This window comes from Macaca fascicularis, chromosome 2 (assembly GCF_037993035.2).
Source record: "Macaca fascicularis isolate 582-1 chromosome 2, T2T-MFA8v1.1".
Lineage (NCBI taxonomy): Eukaryota > Metazoa > Chordata > Mammalia > Primates > Cercopithecidae > Macaca > Macaca fascicularis.
Genome location: NC_088376.1, coordinates 190,272,175 through 190,294,927, shown reverse-complemented (window position 1 = coordinate 190,294,927; position 22,753 = coordinate 190,272,175). Strand labels below are relative to the sequence as shown.

The 22,753-nt window shown below is 34.9% G+C and overlaps 1 long non-coding RNA gene across 1 annotated transcript in view; it reads right to left on the bottom strand.

The window, feature by feature from the left end:
• Positions 1-10,618: 10,618 nt before the first annotated feature.
• The window catches only part of LOC135969546 (uncharacterized), a 71,814-nt gene continuing 59,679 nt past the window's right edge, over positions 10,619-22,753 (bottom strand). The window contains exon 3 of the long non-coding RNA XR_010584809.1: positions 10,619-10,745. This is a non-coding gene — a long non-coding RNA (uncharacterized lncRNA). The remainder of the gene's footprint in view (positions 10,746-22,753) is intronic.

Below are 22,753 nucleotides of genomic sequence, written 5' to 3'. Positions count from 1 at the left end.
CCTCAATCCATTCTATCCACTATGGCTTTCTAGCTATTCTTCAAACAAGGCAAGCATGATCCCACTCTGAGACGTTTATAATAGTGTATCCTTTGCCCAAAGTGCAGTGCTTCAAGATATTCACATTGTTTGCCTCCTTTATCTCTTTCGACTCTTCTTTGAAATATCACCTTCTGGCCGGGTGCGGTGGCTCACGCCTGTAATCCCAACACTTTGGGAGGACTAGGCAGGTGGATCATGAGTTCAGGAGATCGAGACCATCCTGGCTAACACAGTGAAACCCATCTCTACTAAAAATACAAAAAATTAGCCGTGTGTGGTGGTGGGTGCCTGTAGTCCCAGCTACTCGGGAGGCTGAGGCAGGAGAATGGCATAAACCTGGAAGGCAGACCTGGCAGTGAGCCGAGATGGTGCCACTGCATTCCAGCCTGGGCGACAGAGTGAGACTCTGTCTCAAAAAAAAAAAAAAAAAAAAAAAATCACCTTCTTAGTGCATTTATCTCTGACCACCTTATTAAAATTGCAAATTCTCTCTCTCCTCTAGAACACGCTATAAAACTGCCTGCTTTATTTTTCTCCAAAGCCCTTGTCATCTTCTGCTATATAATCTATTTCATATATTTAATTTACCTTATATATTTATTCTGTGTCATATTTTTCTTTCTATAAGAAGGTAAGCTTTACATATGCAGCTATATCTGTTTTACTCCCTTATATATACTTGGCACTTAGAGCAATATCTGAGACACAGTAAGTGCTCAATTTGTAAGTGTTGAGTGAATTAATACACAAAAAATCAAAGAAAGGAGGAAAGAAAGAAAAAAGGGAAACAAATGGCAATAACAATAATTGTAGGACTAGGAGCTATACATTGCTGAAGGGCTACTAGCTGTTCTATAATTAAACACTTTGAATCCTGTAGGTAAATGATTTTATTTCATAATTTCATAGGAAACTAAACCTCTGGAAATTCAGTTATAACTTTAAGATCAAAGAGAAAGAGAATAACAAGATAATTTAAGCCACGCCTGTCTGACTTAAGTCTCAATGGTCTTTCTATATCTCACCATTCCTTTATGAACTAAATTCCAGGGGTAACACATTCTTTTTTAGTCATTTGCTATTTCAATCAAGAGATACATAGGCATATCTATAAACAATAAATGAATCCATTTGATTGTCATAATATATACTGGTTAAGAGCACAGATGCTGGTATTTGATTGCACAGGTACACATTCTGGCTTCAAGAAGTACAGGTTAAATCACATTGGCATTTTTGTCCATCTCTCTATGGCTCAGTTTTCACATCTGTAAAGGGGTAATAATAATATCTCCCTTGTCAGTTTTTTAGAAGAATGAAGTAAATTAGCACAAGTAAATAACACTTACAATATTGATAAGCACAAATACGATGCTCACTTACATGACATAGCATTTTAATGTTTTAAAGTGTTTTCACAATGTTTTCATTAATGGGTAGCAATTCCATGAGTTAGATAAGGTTAATATGTTATTTTTTGATTTGGTAGCTATTTATCGTTGAATTTTGGACATGTCTGGTCTATGTTTTAGGCCTATAAAGGTAAATAAAACAATTCATGTCCTCAAGAACATCCAGACAAGAAAAACATATATAGTGAAACAGATGCTTTGATAAAAGTAGCCTAAAGATATTGAGAAAACTGAAATGCACAGAGGTTAAAAAACCTCTCCAAATTGCCCAGATAATAAGCCTTATCACTCCATGTCCAATGTTCTCACCCAAAACATCAGGAAGAATGATTGATAAATTCATCTTGTGAGGTGGGAGGTATGGAGTCTGAGACTCCCATTTGCTTTGAGGAAAATGTTCAATTTCTCCTTGCATTGCAGTAAAGGACTAATGTCATTCCTTCTTCCTTCACCTAGTCTCCCGAATGATGAGCAAGATCTCATTATTGCTAAATCATAAATAATAATTCTGTTTGAAAAACCAGGGAAGTGTAAGTGGATGATATGGTCATGAATTCTTATCTGATTGGTTCACAGAAGATTATGGTGAAGTCAACATCTTACTAAACCGGGAATTATGAAACCTGAATAAGATCTTGGGCAGATAATTTCACCGCTCTGCCCACGTTAAATGTGAGCAGTTACTAATACTATTGTGATCTCTAGAATGACTGGGATGGGAATCTCATTATGAAAAAGAAAACCAAAATAAGGTACTGCATTATCTTAGGGACTGAGTTCATTTCTATGTTGATTTGTCGCTGTCTTTTCCATCACGTCCAGTTTTGTTTGTTTCTTAGGCTGTGGGCAGTGCCTATTGCACTGCTTTGTGCAGATTACAAATTCAAAAATATTTGTTCAATGAAAGAACTGTCATCCACACACACAAAAACATATTAGTAACTCGGTGTTTAGAAAGACATGTCTATACATCGTTAGCTCTCCCTAATCAGACATAGTCTCATCTTTTAGACTCAATTCAAAACACCTGCAAGTCCTTTAGCATGTTCTATTTCATTGCAAGGCGGCTTTCCCGGCAGAAAGACTGTGTTCTGTCACAGCTGCACCAATGAGTCTCCCTGCCTGAGAAGAGTGACAATAGTGATATTTTTCTGTATGAATGATAGACCTACTGGAGAGTCCGCAAATCAAAATGTCAATTTTCTTTTCTCATTCAGTTTCTTTTGTGTTGTGGGTTTGTATATAATTTCTTCTACAAAAATGCCTTTGGATAGAGAAAAAAAAAATCTTGTTTTTTCAAGTTTAAATATTGAAGCAGATCTGTGACAGATTTTGACACATTTTGGAATGACAGTTATTGCCTATAAAGTGTGGCAACAGCACGCAGAATTCTTTGGAAAGAATGATTTAAAAGTGCCAGTGATAACTAGAAAGAAGGCAGACTAGTAGGAAACTAAAAGTAAAGTGTGCTGCTAATAATTATATGAAACAGAAAAATATGGACTTCCAACTCAAGCAGAAAGGTTTCTGTTCAAAATATTTTTGAAGTATAATATTGTCATTCTTTTATAGTTTTGTCATGGTCTAAAGATTTTATAGTATTTCAAATTTTCATACAACTTTAAAAGAAATGTATTTTATACTCATATGTAATTAGTTGAAAACCAACGTTAAAGATCAGATTCATTCCTCTATTTCTGTTAAAATATTTCCAGTAATTACGTTTTTGAAATAGTTTTTTGTATTGTTTTTGTTTTCATTTGTTTGCTTGTTTTTGATTCAGCTGTTCAAAAAGAGTTTTGAAATAATATGTGGAACTTGAGGTAAAAAGTGTTTTTAAAAATCTCTACTCACAGAAACCTGAGAAAACATATGACAAATAATAAAAGCATGAATAAGAAAGGAAATCAGAACATGAATTAATAGCTATAAATCATAAGAACAAGACAAGTTCCAGTTAAAATAAATGAACTATGCTTAAGGTCAAGGTTACTGGACTCTAGAATATGGTAATACTTTGAGTGGCTTTTAGGGACAATCCAATATCCCCTTCTTTGAAATCTAAAATGGCATAAGAGTTACAATTCCTGGGCTGAGTTCTAACACAGGCCACCTTAGTTGTACACAGATTCTCTTCTGAAATTTTATTCATTATTTCCATACAAAACGTCTGAAATTCCTACAGTGTATGGTGCTATGCTAGCTGCTGCTAGGAGACAAAAAGAGAGAAAGAAAATAGCTGCACCCAATAAGCTTACCAAGTTGTGGCAGAGCTAATATGTGTATCAAATTAATTTTAAATAGGAGAGAAGAAAATACATCATAAGAGATAAAATAGACCTTCCAAGGGTCTAGAATAAAATATATAACAGTCAAGATGGAGGGAATGTAAAAATTCTTAGAGGGGAGGAAATATTTGAACTGGATCTTAAGTAACAGGAGATATTTGGTTATATGGAAGTAAAGAAAATAGTTGCAGAAATGGTATACACAGAAACAAGTATGTAATTTTATAAAAAGAATGTTTTGTAAGTAATTTAACTGGAGAAAAAGAAGATGTCCGGATTGCAAATGTAAATGAGAATGTGATTATGAATGCCAGGAAACCACACCTGATCCTTCCAGAAGTGCTGTGAATAGGTTTTAAAAATGTTCTGTAAAATGTAAAATGTCATACAAATTTATGTTACTGTTATCGGGCCTAAGTCTAAAAAATATGGAAAATGGGGTGGTATTGATAATTTTAATCTACAATTAACAGCTATTAATAAAAATATATTCTATGTGATTAAATAGGAAAAATATCAATATCATAGTGAAAATGAAATATGTGAGCCTGCAGAATCTGAGTCCTGCTTTGATAGTAAGTCCTTGAATTTTTTTTGTTTTTCAGATGGAGTCTTGCTCTGTCACCCAGCCTGGAGTGCAGTGGTGTTATCTCTGCTCACCGCAACCTCCGCCTCCTGGTTTAAAGCAGTTCTCTGCCTCAGCCTCCCGAGTAGCTGGGATTACAGGCAAGTGCCACCACACCCAGCTAATTTTTGTATTTTTAAATGTATCTTTCAATAGGGACAAAATGAATATGAAGAAACTAAATTCTAAAAATTTCAGATTTTTGTTTTTCTGTGAATAAAACAGTAATTATTTTAAAGTGGCTTTTCTGATAAACAGTATTTTTATTTAGTTGCACAGTATGTGAGTAAGCTTTCAATAAGTATTATAAGCAAAAAAGAACTTCATATAATATGCAATCATTTCTCTTTCTTATGTGATGAATGAAGGAAACATTAATAAAACATTACGGGCAATATCTCTCTTTCTATTCTATACTATAGGGAATATCTATCTTTGTATTCTATACTATAGGAGGTATCTGTATGCATTCTATACTGTAGGGAGTGTGTGTATATATTGTGTGTGTGTGTATAGATGGAGAGAGATGGGGTAATGCCTGGTTGGTGGAACAGAGTATATATATATGTGTGATATATGTGTGTATGTGTATGTGTGTGTGTGTATATATATATATATATATATAAAACGGAAAGTGATATACAGAAAATGAACGTGGGATACGAAAACAGCAGGCTTGGTTACAGCATGGCATTTGCCTAATTCGAACATAGATTGAACAGCTGACCACCTGTGATTGGTTGAAGCATAGTTGCTATGATTAGGTAACACTCAGCTAGTTGCTACACAAGCATACTCCTAAGTTAGGTTTTCAACTTATTTCCATGCCAATTTGGGTTATTATTTGTAAGAACTCAAGCATGGGACTATGGAGACTTTCTCAGGTCAAATGTTGTTTGATTTAACAATACAGGCACAACTTGTTTTATTGTGCCTTAGATAGCGTGTTGTTTATAAATGGAAGGTTTGTAGCAATACTGCAAGTAGCAAGTCTATTGGCACCATTTTTCCAACAGCTTGTGCTCACTTTGTGTCTCTGTGTCAGATTTTGGTAATTCTCACAATATTTCAAACTATTAAATTATTGTTCTACCTGTTATGGTGATCTGTGATTATGATCTTTAATATTACTATTGCAATTGCCTGGGGCTCAATGAACCAAGCCCATATAAGAACGCAAACTTAATTGATGAATATTATGTATGTTCTGACTGTTCAACCAACCAGGCATTACCCCATCTCTCTCCGTCTTTTCAGGCCTCCTTTTTCCCTAAGATACAACGATATTACAATTATAACAATTTATAATCCTACAATGGGCTCTCTGTGTTCAAAGTGAAGCAAAGAGTTGCATGTCTCTCACTTAAAATCAAAAGCTAGCAATCATTAAGGTTAATGAAGAAGGCATGCTGAAAGCCAAGACAGTGAGAAAGCCAGGCCTCTTGTGCCAAACTGTTAGCCAAACTGCAAATGCAAAGTAAAAGTTCTTGAAGGAATTAGAAGTGCTACTCCAGTAAATGCACAAATTATAAGAAAGCAAAATAGCCTTACTGCTGATATAGAGAAAGTTTTAGTGGTCTGGATAAAAGATCAAACCAGCCACACATTTTTTTCAGCCAAAGCCTAATTCAGAGCAATGCCTTAACTCTCTGTAATTCTATAAAGGCTGAAAGAGGTGAGGAAGCTGCAGAAAAAAATTCTCAAGACAGTGGAGGCTGGTTCATGAAGTTTAAGAAAATATGCTGTCTCCACAATATAAAAGTGCAAGGAGAAGAAGCTTGTACTAATGTAGAAGTTGCAGTAAGTTATTCAGATTATCTAGCTAAGATTATTGATGAAAATGGCTAAACAATGGATTTTGCAGACAGAACGGTCTTATAGTGGCAGTAGATGCCATGTAGAGCTTCCATAGTTAGAGAAGGGAAGTCAATGCCTGGCTTCAAAGCTTCAAAGGACCAAGTGATCCTCTTATTAGGGGCTAATGCAGCTGCTGTCTTTAAGTTAAAATCAATGCTCATTTACTATTCTGAAAATTCTAGGTTCCTTAAGAATTATATTAATTCTACTCTGCCTGTGTTGTATAAATGGGTCAACAAAGCCCAGAAAACAGTACAGGTCTTTACAACATATTTTTTTTTGAATATTTAAAACCTACTGTTGAGACCTACTGCTCAGAAAAAGAGATTCCTTTCAAAATATTACTGCTCACTGGCAAAATACCTGGTCACCCAAGAGCTCTCTGATGAACGCATACAAGAAGATTAAAGTTTTCATGCCTACTAACACAACATCCATTCTTTAACCCGGAATCATGGAGTAATTTAGATATTTAAGTCTTATTATTTAAGAAATAATATTTTGTAAGGCTAAAGCTATCATAGATAGCTCTTATTCCTCTGATGGATCTAGGCAAAGTAAATTTTAAACCATTGGAAATAATTTATGATTCTAGATGCCATTAAGAACACTCTTAATTTATGTGAGCTGAAAATATCAACATTAACAGGAGTTTACAAGAAGTTTATTTCAGCCCTAATTAATGCCTTTGAGGGGTTCAGACTTCAGTGGCAAAAGTAATGTCAGATGTGGTGAACATAGCAAGAGAACCAGAATCAGAAGTGGATCCTGAAGATGCAACTGAATTGCTATAATCTCATGATCAAACTTGAATGAATGAGGAGTTGCTTCTTATAGATGAGCAAAAAAAAGTGTATTTTTGTTTGTTTGTTTTTGTTTTTTGAGACGGATTAAGTTCCTGGAGAAGAGACCATGAACATTGTTGAAATGATTAAAAAAAAAATGTAGAATATTACTTAAACTTAATGGTAAAATAGTCTCAGGGATTGAGAGGATTGATTTCAATTTTGAAAGAAGTTCTACTGTGGATAAAATGCTACCAAACAGGATCTCACGCTACAGAGAAGCATTTCATGAAAGAAAGAGTCAACCAATGCCACAAGCTTCACTGCTGCATTGTTTTAAGAAACTGCCACCATCACCCCAACCTTCAGCAGCCACCATTCTGATCAGTCAGCAGCCATCAACATTGAGGCAAGACCCTCCATGAGCAAAATGATTATTACTTGCTGAAGCCTCAGATGATTATTAGCATTTTTTACAACAAATTATTTTTTAAATTACAGAATGTACATTGTTTTTAGGCTTTGTATATTTAATAAAATACACTTTGTACACTCAGTAAATTACAGTATTGTAAACATTACTTTTGTGTGCATTGGGAAACCAAAATATTTGTGTGACTTACTTAATCCGTGGTCTGGAACAGAACCTGCAAAATCTCTGAGGTATGCCTACATATAGATATAAATCTCTAAGACCTTAGGTTCACTTTACTGTGAAAAAATATTGTAGGTCATAAAGATTTATAAGTGAATAGACTTTAAGTAGCTAAATTCATGAGTACCAAAGTAATTTTATACAGTTGACCTTTGAACAACACAGGTTTGAACTGTACAATTCATTTATACACCATTATTTTCAAGAAACCTCTCCTGCCTCCCTTTCCACCTACTTCACCACTTCTGCCTCTGCCACCTCTGATATAGCAAAACCAACCCTTCCTTTTTCTGCTCCTCCTCATCCTATGCAATGTGAAGATAACAGATGAGGATAGAGACCTTTGCGATGATCCACTTCGCCTTAATAAATACTAAATATATTTTTTCTTATGATTTTTCTTAATAATATTTTTTCTCTAGCTTACTTTATTGTAAGAATACAATGTGTAATACATATAGCATACAAAAATATGTGAGAATTGACTGTTTATGTTATCAGTGAAGCTTCTTGTCAATAGTAGGCTACTACTAGTTAAGTTTTGGGGGAATCAAACGTTATACATGAATTTTTGACTGTGTGGGGGGTTGTAACCCCTAACCCAAGGGTTGATCAAAGGTCAACTGTGTATTCTATCTTTGAAACACTAAAGGGCAATATGAAATTCTCTGTACAAAAGAAGAAGCTAAAGAGTAGAAAGTCCAAGGATTCTTTTTATTTCGCCAGACATCTGATTAGAAAGAACAAGCAAACCTTATCTTCAGTGCATTAAAGGAAAGGTCATTGAGCAACTTTTCATTTTCCTCTTTGCATTTTCCTGTGGTACAAGTGTCAGTTCCAGGCAAGAGTCTATCACTTGTTCTTTTATTTTATTTTTCTCTTTCAAGATTGTTAGAAATCTAAAAATATCATTTTTTTCACTTGGTTATTTCTCAAAAAAGACATCCTTCTACCCTTTTACTCTTCTACCTTACTTTATATCCTGTGGACATATTTTTGCTATGTGATTTTTTAGTTATAGGTGTTCATTTGGAAAAGGGTTAATATCAATTCTTGACCCTGTGAAATAGGGGTGAGCTAAAAAGCAATGTGCCTTCATACGAGATACAGTAAAGTCAACTGAGGGAAACCAAAGAAATTCAATCGTGGGTACTTGCAAAAATCAGCTTGCAAACAACTCGTCACATTATAAATTATTTACACGTTTCGATTGCACTGTAATTGATTTACATAAAAATGTTATAAGCTGAGCAGAATCTTTGTCAATTCTCAGTACAATTTCAGAAAACATAGATATAACACAGTTTGTACAGCAACATATGGCTTAGAAAAAATGTTTTTAAAATAATACAATTTTTTAAAAAATAAAGAGAAAAAGGTGAAATTATCAGTATATTGGTACCTAGCAATTTCTCATTGTATTTATTAAATATACTATGAAACTGAAAAAGTGAGATGAGAAGTATGAAAGATAAAAATTATTAAGCAGCATTTCTCAAGCACTTCTGAGTTTGAGGTAAAATAATATTGCCAAAAAGGCCCAGACACCAGCCTAGAATTATAATTTAAGCCTATTTTTTTAGTGTACTCTTCTTATTTATTCTTGATGGAACTAAATATTAATTTCTATATTCTCCACTGTTTCCCCAACATATAATTATGCTTCTAAGCTTACCTCTGAAATTAATAACATTTGTAGATATAAAAGCAAATGCAAATATATACCCATTTTTATAACATGGTAAATGAGGCAGAATTATAAAAATGTAAATAATTAGTAACCAGTAGTATTTTGGAAGGATGTTTCAGTAAAAATTATCACAACACTCAATTTTCACTCAAGGGGTTTTTTTTGGTGGGCAATAGACTGAAGAAGGTATCTGGCAGAAGGAAAGGAATATCATTTTAGAATGTATATAAAGATCGTTGCTAATTCCCGGGCATAGTATAAAAATTCGAGTTCCAAGTGACAAAACTAAAAGAAACTGATTTTTAAAACAGTCAAATAAACTAGTGGCAGGCAGTGTAAAATTACATATGGAAGAAGTAGCAACCTCGAATCTATTGTTTTAGCTTGAAAGGGAAAAAAAGAATGGCAGGGGAAAGAAGGTCAGACCCGCACTTGGAGCGCCAACACCAGCCAGCGGGAGAACTGAAGGGCTACGCGCTCCTCCCAGGTCGAGGTAGAAGGGTTAGCTCTTTGTTCATTTGCCGAATACCACTTGTCTGAGTTCAGGCCTCCACCTATTTTGCTGGGAAGGGATGCTGTGGAATGTCAGCTCTCTGCTCTTCTCACTGAAAGCATGGGGCAGTTGGGTTCCCTTGGGGTTTGGCTGTAAGCGGCTGGGTATTTCCGAAATGATTTTCTGTTCGGTTAGGTCACTTCAGGGAACAAACTTAGTTTGAAATTTATTTTCTTGGCTTTGCCTATTGGAGGTTCTGGGTTGGAATCTTCTGCAGTACCGTGTCTGGGATACATGAGGGGCAATAAAGAAACCAAGGGACCCACTGTGTCATTCCTTGAGTACCAAGGTCCCTAGACGGTCTACATTCCCGGCTCCACCTTTCAGAGTCTTTCTGTGCTTGTTTGGTGTGTTATGTCCAGAGAGTTTCGGTTGGAACAGGAATAACCTAGGAGTGATGGGTTTACTCCATTTTGGCGGAAAATGGAAGTACAAATCATTCCTTCTTACGTTCATCGTACTTTAGGTGTTTCCTCTTCTTTTCAAAACTTCCTTTAGAAATGCAGATTTCCAAACTACCGTTTCATTTTCTGTGGAAATGAATTTTGAGTATGTGCCTGAGAATTACAGATATTAGACAAAGCACTATCTATAGTTTAGGACTCTTTTTTTCCCCCCCTCTACAGAGCTATTTTCAAGATTGTACTATAATGATTCAGAGAAAAAGGAATTTGACCAATGTTACATACCTTAATAGAGCCTAGATTTTCTTTTCTTTTTCTTTTTTTGAGAGAGTCTCATGTTGTCGCCCAGGCTGGAGTGCAGTGGTGCCATCTCAGCTCACTGCAACTTTCGCCTCCCGGGTTCAAGCGATTCTTGTGCCTTAGCCTCCCGAGTGCTGGGATTACAGATGCATATTTTTAGTAGAAACTGAGTTTCGCCATATTGTCCAGGCTGGTCTCAAACTCCTGGTCCAGGTGACCCACCCTCCTCTGCCTCCCAAAGTGCTGAGATTACAGACGTGAGCCACCGCGCCCTACCAAGCCCAGAGTTTAAACAACGCTTGTGGCCTGTGAGATTTCAAATCTATTTTTTTGTTTTTATTTTTAAAAATTTCTCCACTTCATTCTCTTTCTTGAAAGGAATTATTGCTTTGCCTTTCATTACTGCTAGGTTAAGAGTTCTTTAGTGAAGGAAGGATCAGTTTCAATCATCTTTTTACGTTTTGTGCTTAACACATACTCAGGATTTAATAGAGTTTGTGTCTTAAATAAGTGCTAATTTGATACCACTTTAAAAAGTTAAAAAAAAAAAAAAAAGAAAGTCAAAGTCTTAAAGAGATCAAAGAGTACTGGAAAGTAATAAAAGAGAAATCATTCTTTGTAAAAGGACTTTTTTTTTTCCATATAAAAAAGAAACAGAACTTAAAGGTTCTTATAAAGAGAATAAAAAAGAGATTTCAAATAAATGTAAAATAAGAGCAACTTAACCTGAGACTCGAACATGAAGGGGATTATTAAATCATCTTCTTTCAGCTTTATCTGCAGGGAGTCATCAGTTAAATATGCCAGATGAAGAGTTTGTGATGGAGAACACTTGCTGGATCAAAACCAAGAATGAAAGGTACACTTATGATTTATGACAGATGTTTATCGTGTGCTTTTCAATTTAAAGGAGGAAAAAAATCCTACACATGTCCAGATTGCCAAAAAGTTTTGTTTTTCACATAAACAAATATATCTAGAGATGAAGCAAGGTTCGACATCAGGAGACTTTTTAAAACACTTTTGTTCAATGAGAGAAAGATAAGGATACTTGAACTTCTTTTAAAAACTGTTTGCAGCTAATCTAGAAACAGTGTGAACATTTTTTTGACCTTTCCCAAAATAGCAGATGGAACAAAATACTAAAACATTCTTCAAACACCATTTTACCTAAAGATTATTTCATGAAAGAGATGGGAGAAAAATGATGATAAACATTAACTCTGAAAAAAAATGAATATTTGATATCTGCAGAGAGCAATTTTCCTTTAGAAAATTTAGGGATGAGCAGTAGGGAGAGAATATTACATACATGAGATAGCTGCAGAAGCTGATAGTGTTTTTTGATCTTCAGAATATATAATTTAGTGAAAATAAAGTTTCCCTAAAATTATTTTCATAAATTTTACATATATTTATGAAGTAAATATTTCCATATTTATTTTTATGTGTCTGTAGTGTATATAATCTATTTATTACAAATGTGTGTATTTGTATAGGGTAAGCATCTTTACTTTTATCTTATAAGCAGGGATCCTGGCTAGACAAAATATGGTATCTACTTAGGCTGACTGATATGGAAATTGGTAACACCCCTTTTTACAACTAATTAACTGAAACCTTTGATTTAGGTGGAGTCTGAAACAGTCAGGAGGAGGAGGAATTTATTCATCGATACAACAATGGCTCTTATAAGATACAATAATGGCTCTTAAAGACGAGAGCTGCAAATCAGACTGAGTATACATAGTTTGAAAGTCAGAATGGAATTAGGTTTTACCTATACCATGGTAGATACTTGAATCCAATAAAACTCAGCTCTTTGAGCTGCGAGTATGTGCATCAATTAACATAAGTTCTGCACATGTAACCCAGAACTTAAAGTGTAATAAATAAAAGGTACATTTGACTCTGTTTACTTCATTTTTACTGTAATTTATTTTCTACATTTTCTTCCATCCGTATAATGGTGGAGGAGGCTGAAAACTGCATTCAGAGTGTATGTTCACAGCATATTAATTTATTCATTTTGCCCGAACAAAGAGAACCCTAGTTATTGTACATCTGAAACTATCATTGTTTTTTAAAAAATTGTTAGGTACTAAATCATGGAAATTGTTAGAGCTGGAAGTGAATATAGAAACATTATTTGATTTTATTTGATATTTTTCAAATTTAACTTCTATTAAACAAATGAGCTACCTAATCAAGGTTTTCTGCCAGTGTAGTTGTATTTATGATTATTCTCAATGTTGTGATAACAATAGTTAAATATTCTGCTAAATTTTATGTACATAAAATAGTATTTTCGAAATTAGAAAAAGTATAATTAGAAAAATTTTTTCATTTTTAAAATTAAAATATATCTTGCTAGAAGGGTTATACAGGCACATTAGATTAACATTAATTTCTTTTTTTGGAAGTATAGTATAAATAAAATATATTTTAAAACCGAAATACTTATCAGATTTTGGAAATCTTTTGAATTTAAATTTCCACTAGTCATTTAGAGTAAAAGTTTCCGTGTCCTTGAAAAAGGTATCTATTTAATCTGCGGAGACTGAAACATTGCAAAGCTGTACTCCTTTTTAAACGTAGGTGTGCCTATGACAGCTTGCAGTGAAGGAAGCTATACCTATAGCAGATAATTCTATTAGGCAAAATGTTTTGGTAAACGCTGTGATTTGATGAAAGTTTCTTATGAAACTGATAAAGGATAACCAACAAAATAATTTTCATTCAAATTGTGTGCAAATGAACCATATTTAAATGAATAATTCATGCTTTCTAATTAATCATGCTCAAAAAGTCTATTCAGTACATACTGGTATTCTTTCAACATGCATGCTTATTAATGAAATGCAAGAGAGCAAATAAATAAAAATATTGTTGTATTGATGGTATGGAAATCTGTTGAATTAAAGAAAATCTAAAAAAGAGCAACTGTAATCTATTATTTCCGTGCTGCTCAGATCCATGCCAGGGATTTGTATGGTTAATGATCAGTCGATATTTTAAGTTTATATTTAAACCTAAACTGAGAGGTTTTTCTTTTTCTTTTTTTTTTTTTTTTAAGTTCCAGTACAATTAGAACTTTAGGCTAGCATGAAATTTGCCATTACATTACATGACAAAAGGATCTCGTTTCCTAAAAGTCTTGTACTCTAACATGAACATAGCATGTTCTGGGAGCAGAGTCAAATTTGAGGGATTTGGCATTAATATCTGAAGGTTACCCATTGTATACTTTAGGCATTTCAGTCATTCTCCTGAAGTGATGGCTTACAATTGTTCACCTTAAAGAAATGACACATAAATGTTTTACACTTAACACTGTCTATATAGGAGTTGTATTTCAATTGATTGGGTGAACTAAAATAAATTTGAGAAGAATGTTGAAAAGTGAAGAGTTGTTCTATCTCTAAAGTTCTTTCAAGCACTAAAATTCCAGAGTTCCGTGGTAATCCACCTAGGGAACAGAATCCAGGTTTCTGACATTTTAGCTGTACTTGTCATTATTCATGTCCTGTCAAAAATCTTAAAGCTCAGATAATCTGATAAATAACAGTGTTGGCAGAAATACAGTGTATTTTTTTACTCCTTTATTCACTGAGACCATTCTAGAATACACAATTGTTTGGCAATGCAAGTGACAAAAACCAGATATGGTGAGCGATCTATTGGTATGGATTAATTTTATCTAGGTTTCCTCCCTAAACTTGGCAGCTACTTTTGACATGTCTTAAGTTACTCCATCAAGAATAAAGAATAATTTGTGGCGCATTCAACCACTAAATTTTAATTGACTGTACATAACATTGGTTCTCATGTCTTTGTGGAATAAACCATGACATACAGATAGAAACGTCTGTGGTGGTGTTTTGGCTTATTTCACACAGGCAGTCCAAAAGAATTGTTTATCTGTTTCAAATTAGAAATTAGATAACCGATTTTAATCTTTTTAATAATATAGAGATTTAGTATTTTCAAAGATAAATAAATGAACAAGGAATTGAGTTTGATCCAACACAATGAGTTAAGCTAATAATAGAATTAAGCAAACCAATAATATATAGCTAGACAGTAATAAAGGGGGAGTGGTTTAGTGGCTGTAGGAGCTCATGAGAAAGTTACCCTCCAAAAACTGAAAAAAATGAGGAAACAAGAAGAGAAAAAATATAGCAACCACCAACAAAATTAACTGGTTCTTTTTTTTTTTTTTTTTGTATAAAAATGAGGGCTTAGTAATATGTGTGACTCAGGGGGAGATCAGTCTTGGTGGCATGTGACAATTTGACCAAATCAGACCTAGTAGGGAATTCTTGATCATCTCCAAATACGAGGGCATATAGAAAATATGCACTCCAAGATCTCATAGGTCCACTTAGAAAGGAGAATAAAACCCAACCTAAAGCTGTCTAAGATTTCACAATATCTATAATTTAGGCACCATTTTGGCATATGTTATATGTATATATAGTAATTTCTTTCTTACATTAAACCTACATTAAACCTATCAAGGTAATTTTGTGGTATGTCTGCTATATTTGAGAAATTCTATGGAATGCTTGAAAAATATGCATTCCCCAATGATACTTCATGTGGCTGAATGAAAATTTGCATAAGTAGGTATGCCACAAACACGACTTTGAGATTCAGAGGCTGATTGGGAGAAAAACAGCCATTCACTGTCTTATAGTTTAATGTCATAAGTCTTGAAAATTAAGGTCTTAATTTAGCCAACTTTTCAGCACTAGTTTCCACACCAAACATCTGCAAAACTAGTCTTGTAACCACTAAATTTTATGTGTATATATACTAAATTTATGTAAACACATCTATGTGTATAGAGACAATTTTTTTTCTCAGAATTTTGTTGTATTCCATGTCTCTGGAGGTTAGGACAAGTGTTTTTAAATGTCATTAATACAAATTTACCATATCCTAAAGATCAGACCCTAACCAGACCAAAAATCAGGTTAGTTCTCTATACCATCACTGCCAGGGAAGCTTGGAACAAGTCTGTCTTTGTTTTCAAGTGCATTCTATATTCACAGTAAGGTTTTCTCCAAAGGTTAACAAACCTGGGAGTGAACTCAGGCAAGCTCTGGTTGAACTAATTCTGAGTATTCAGCAATTTCTTCACAATAACAAGTTGGAACACGGAAAGGTAAGTTATGTGGTTACCTCCGTTAAAATTCCAGTTACTGATTGATTTCAAACCTGGAGACTTCAGTGGAAGATTTGCTCTATGTGTTTGGACAAATCTTCTCTAGGAAAGATATAATTTAAATCAAATCATTGCACATCATGATTGAAACCACTAGTCAGGAAGACTTGTAATCAATGCTATGTGAACAAAATGAATATGTGTAGCTTGATACAATTTCAATGTATTTTTCTCATAGTTCAGATGTAGATATTTTACATTAGAAGCTACAGACTTTGTAAAGCAGTGATTGTATTGTTTTGTGTTACATCTGTCATTACATTAGAAAATCATTTGGCAGGTTTAGACATGCTCACAATAAATGCAATCATCTCTTACTGCTCATGTCGTACCAACATAGTCACTTGCTTAATGATTACATTTTTACTTTTTATTTCCTCTAATAGATTCTAAGTAACAGAGGACAGTATGTCTTTGAATTATTCTTATTTTTATAAAGGTATTATATAAGAAACATTGGTTATTGAGACAAAATCTTTCTTATTTTCTTTGTATTACCAGGTATATAACTTGGTAGACAAAAATTGAAACAATTTTCACATCAGTGAATTTCAGATTTTTATTTTTTATTTTTCAATGAATGTCTGTTTCTCTCTACAACCATATATCTGAGAGCACAGAATTTAGCATCTTTGCTCAGTGTGTGTCTCCAGTGCCTACCACAGTGCTTAGCACATAGTAGCTGTTAGCTAAATATTTAATGAGTAAATTGAATGAATATATCCCCATATTTCCTTTATTCATAACTCTGTCAATAAAGAAATGTTATTAAGATGTCTCAATGTAGTTATAGAGCAGATTTGAGCATTTGATGGTTCTAGAATTGGTTAACATATATGCTAAGTTGTTATTAAAAAGAAGTCTGAAAATGGTGACTTAGTAAGATAAAGGTTTATTTGTTTTTCATGCAAATGTTCTGGGATGACAGGGTTTGCTATTCTTTCAATGTCATTCAGAGACTTAATCTTATGATAGCTGCAATTGATAAACTTTAAAAAGATCAAACATTAGACATTTAATCAATTGTTTCTTTAAATATATTTACCAGTGAATAAATTCTATACAGTATTGGCCTCTCAAAATTTTTATTTAACTTTTATTTCAAACTTTTAAAAAAGTGTTAAAAGCAACATCATTTAAATAAAAAAGCTTTAGCATAGGTTAGTCTTCAAAAATAGATGAACTATAAATAGTATACTTAATCTGTATATACACACATACATATAACTTGGTCTACAAAAAAATTTTTGAACAGTATGTTGACAGTGACCACCTCTGGGAATTGAATTTATTTAAGACTGTTATTTGAACATTATAGATTTCTGTAATGTATGAATTTTAAGAACTTTGGGTATGACTTTGAAAATCTGAAAAAATATATTTAAAGAAGATAAAATTTTGAAGCAATAGTCTTATTATGATAATGCATATTTTAAACATTTGTGGCAGAGCAAAGGAATTATGCCAAAAAACAAAAATCTCCAAAGGTTTTGCCTTTAAAAATCTACCTTCAAAAAGAAAATTTAAAAATTATGAAAATAGTAATGATTACTTTTCTGAAAATCAGGGTGTTATTAAAATTTTCAAAGATAGTAAAGTGAAATATGTTGTTAACTCTAAGTTTTTAAATCTCAAAGAATAGTGACCATAAATATGGAACCTGTTTTGAAACTACTATGAAAATAATGAAACATTAAATGAAACTATAGCCAAAAATGTGTCAATTTTTACAAACTTGACACAAAAAATGATCCCCAATTCAATCTGAAAAGAATTGTTCAAAGTTCAATTTCATCTATAAGAGAATCAGTATAATCAGTCTTGACTCTTTGTTTATTCAACATGGCCTTTACAATAATGTTCCATGAAATTCCAAATTAATGCATACTTATTTGACCCAACTAATCATTGCAGGAAGTACAAAAGATTGCTTTTCCTAAAGTTTCTCAGAAAATGTTCAAGTAAATATCATATATGGGAGAGGGAAGAAAGGAGTCTGGAAATAAATATATTGAACAAAAATTACTAATGATATTAACTGAACTTTAAGAATTCAATTGTATTAGAAAAGTATTTTCTACTTCAGTTGAAAAACACAATATGTTTTACTCATTTTGATTTAATCAATAAATATTTGCACTTTAGTTGAAGATTTACATTTTATATTTCAAATTTTACCTAATGACTTAAATCTTACTTTCAGGATTTCGTCTAGGTGAGATATATGACTTAGTATGCAAAAAGTTTTTGAGAAATTGCTGTAATGACAATAAAAATGTATATGCTCACTTCTGAATAATATAGCAAAGATTCTGTTATTATCTCATTTACAAAACATAAAACTAAATTCCTTCACAATGTTTCTTTTAATCCTCATGAACATATGAGAAAAATATCACCATTTTACAGATGAAGAAACCATTTCAAAGTCCTGTTGCTGGAATATAGTTGCAATTTGAACCTAAGCAGCAATCTGACTTGACAGTCTAATCACTAAACTACCACATTATAAAGCTGGTATATATCTGAGTTATTTGTAATATGCTAGCACCCTTTCTTCTTGGTCCCCCAAAATTTCAGTAATGATATGTCTGTAATATGGTTATTTGCCTAGTATAGATCCCAGAGTCTTCCATTATCACCTTCCTAATCATATCTACCTCTTTCCCCACTAAATGATTCAATCTCCTGAAACTTGTAATAATCATTTCTTCTGTTTCTTTTCAGTTTAATGGTCTAACTATGCATCCCTTTACTCTAACACGTTTCATCATTTATTTTTTTTGAGTCACTATGACCCCCCATTTATCCTTTTCTCTTCCTATTTTTATTTTATTTTGTCAGCTTTCTTTTTAGAATTGTGCAGGTTTCTTACGAAGGTATATTGTGTGATGCTGAGGTTTGGAGTATGAATGAATCCATCATCCAGGTAGTGAGCACAGTATCCAATAGGTAGTTTTTCAGCCCTTGCCCCACTCCCTCTCTCTTCTCTCTAGTAGTCTCCAGTTTCTATTGTTCCCATCTTTATGTCCACGTGTACTCAATGTTTAGCTCCCACTTGTAAGTAAATACATGTATGTTTTTCTTTCAGGTCTTCTCTTAATTCACTTTGGATAATGGCCTCCAACAGCATTCACTTTGCTGCAAAGGACATGATTTCATTCTTTATATTGCTGCCTAGTATCCCGTGGTGTATATGTACTAAATTTTCTTTATCCAGTCCACCATTGATGGGCACCTTGGTTGATTGCATGTCTTTGCTATTGTGAATAGTGCTGTGATTAACACATGGGTGCAAGTGCCCTTTTAGAAAGATTTATTTTCCTTTGGGTATATACCCAGAAATGGGATTCCTGGGTCAAATGGTAGTTCAGCTCTTATTCTTTGAGGAATCTCCAAGTTGCCCTCCTCAGTGGCTGGACTAACTTACATTCCCACCAACAGTGTGTAAGTGTCCTCTTTTCCTTACAATTACAGTCATATGTTGCTAAATGACAGTGATGTGTTCTGAAAAATGTGTTGTTAGGTGATTTCATCATTGTGTGGAGCATCATAAAGTTTACTTACACAAAACTAGATGGAATATCCTACTACACACCTAAGTATATAGTAGAGCCTTTTGCTCTTAGACTACAAACCTGTGCGGCATATCATTGCACTGAATATCGTAGGCAAAAATATCATTGTTTTATACATGTTTATTTTGCATTTAAACATGTCTCAACACAGAAAAAGTACAGTAAAACCACAACATTATAATCTTATGAGACCGCAGCTGTACATGCTACACATGACTGGAATATCATTCTTTGACGCATAATTTGTTGAAGAACACAGGCTATTTGACTTGCAGAGTTTTCCAAGTTTGGATTTTTATGGGTTCATATTTTTATTTCCTCTATATTTCCTGCAAATGGGAAGACTGGTCCAGATTTAAAGTCACTTGGATCTGAACATTTTATTTAGATGAAATAGATAATATTTAGATACAGTAGATAATGTTGATAATGTGCTCGTTCATCAGGAGCTATGTAATATCTGGTTGTCTCATTTGTTGTAATGTTAGTATCTATTCTTGTTTAATACCTAGATTTATACATTTAGCGTGAGTTCAAATATTGTGATATTTTAACTTTATCATTTCTTTTTAAATTATTAGATGGGATAATTTTAAAAAGAGATTTTATTTTCTTTCTGATATTTGATTACCCAGTGGTACAGTACATCTAATTAAGACAATATAAATGTTTTCCCTCACTTATGAGTTATCAAGAACAAATAATAAACTTGTTCACCTTAAAAGTGAATAGTCAGAGTGAAGAGGCCAAGATGGCTGATTAGCAGCAGCTGTGGGCGTGGCTGCCACGCAGAGGAATGAAAACAGCGAGAGAATTCTGCACCTTCAACTGAGGTATCCAGGTTCTCGAAGCGGGACTGACTAGGTGGATGGCTCGGCCCACGGAGAATGAGGAAAAGCAGAGTAGGGCAACAGCCTACCAGGAGCGGCAAGGAGCCAGGGGAGCCCCCAACCCCAGTCAAGGGGGGCAGTGAGTGAGTGTGAGACCCCGCCCAGGAAACCACGCTTTTATCACGGATCTTTGCAATCCACTGAGACTATGCCACCAAGGCCTTCAAAGCACAGAGCTCTGCAGTCTGGGCAGAGTGACAGCTTGCTCAGGCATGCAGGGAGACCGAGGAGTTTTGTACACTCTGGCCCTGGGAATTCCAGTAAGGTGGGAGAGCCGTCCATGCCTCCCCTGGGAAGGAAGCTGTACCCAGGGAGCCAAGCAGCATTGTTCTGTGGGCCCCATTCACACAGCACCTCACAAGCTAAGACGCACTGGATTGGAATACCAGCCTGCCAGATCATAGCCAGTCTGCTTCTTTAAGTGGGACCCCAGTACATCCCTCCTCACTGGATAGGGCCTCCGTGTGGGAATGTCAGCAACTCCAGCCAGGGTTTTATGGACAGACCTCTGATCTTTCCCTGGGATGGAGTCCCCCAGGGGCGGGGCAGCTGCCATCTATGTGGTTCAACTGACTTAGCCTTTCCAGCCTGCTGGCTCTGGAGAATCCAGGTGATATGGACAAAGTGGGTTACTCCCAACACAGCACACCTGCTCTGCCAAGGGGCTGCTAGAGTGTCTCTTTAAGTAGGTCCCTGATGCCATTCCTCCTGACTGGGTGAGACCTCAAAACAGGGGTCTCCACACACCTCCTATAGGAGCATTTGGGCCAGTATCAGGTTGGTTCCCCCTGGGAGGGAGATCCCAGAGGAAGGAGCAGCCTTCCCTGGTGATACTTCCAGATGCAGGAGGGACTGAGACAACAAGGGTCTGAAGTGGATCCCCAGCAAACCACAGCAGCCCTACAAAGAGTGGCCTGACTGTTAAAACAAACAGACAGAAAGCAACAACAACAACATCAACAAAAAAAGACCCCACAAAAACCCCATTCAAAGTTCAGCAACCTCAAAGATTGAAGGCTCACAAAGATGAGAAACAAAACAATGGGAAAATGCTGAAAACTCAAAAAACCAGGTCCCACTTCTCCTCCAAATCACTGTAACACCTCTCTGGCAAGGGCACAGGACTGGACTGAGACTGAGATTGCTGAATTGACAGAAGTAAACTTCAGAAGGTGGGTGTATTAATCTCTTCTCATGCTACTGATAAAGACATACCCAAGACTGGGTAATTTATAAAGGAAAGAGGTTTAACGGACTTATGGTTCAGCAAGGCTGAGGAGGCCTCACCTTCATGATAGAAGGCAAAGGAGAAGGAAAGGCATGTCTTACATGGTAGCATGCAAGAGGGCATGTGCAGAGGAACTCCCCTTTATAAAACCATCAGATCTCATGAGACTTACTCATTAGCACAAGAAAAGCATGGGAAAAATCCACGCCAATGATTCAATTACCTCCCCCTGGGTCCCTCCCACGACATGTGATGATTATTACAATTCAAGGTGAGATTTGGGCAAACCACATTAATGGGTAATAACAAACTTTGCTGAGCCAAAGGAGAATGTTCTAATAAAATGCAAAGAATCTAAGAATCATGATAAAGTAATACAGGAGTTGATAACCAGAATAGCCAGCTATTCTGTTCTTCTTAGAGAAGAACATAACTGACCTGATGCAGCTGAAAAACACAACATGAGCACTTCACAATGTGAACACAAGCATCAATAGCCGAATACACTAAATGGAGGAATGGATGTCAGAGCTTGGAGACTATCTTGCTGACATAGGACAGGCAGGCAAGTTAGAGAAAAAAGAATGAAAAGGAACAAAGAAAGCCTCCAGGAATTTTGGAATTATGTAAAAGGACCGACCTTGCAAATGACATGGGTAACTGAAACAAAAGGGGAAAATGAAACTGCGTTGGAAAATATACTTAAGGATATCATCCAGGAGAAACTTCTCCAACTAGCAAGACAGGCCAATATTCAAATTCATGAATAGAGAGAACCTCAGTAAGATACTCCACGAGGAGATCCACCGCAAGAAATATAATCATCAGATTCTCCAAGGTCAAAATGAAAGAAAAAATGTTAAGTGCAGTCAGAAAGGCCAGGTCACCTACAAAGAGAAATCCATCAGACTAACAGTAGACCTCTCAGTGGAAACTCTATGAGCAAGAAGAGATTGAGGGCCAATAGTCAACATTCTTAAAGAAAATAATTTCGAGCTCAGAATTTCATATTTGTCCAAACTAAGCTTTGTAAGTGAAGGAGAAATAAGATCCTTTTCTGTCAAGCAAATGCCAAGTGAATTTGTCATCACTAGGCCTTTCTTGCAAGAGCTCCTGAAGGAAGCATTAAATATGGAAAGGAAAAACTGTAACAAAAACACCCTGAAGTACACAGACCAGTGACACAATGAAGCAACCACATAAACAGTCTGCAAAA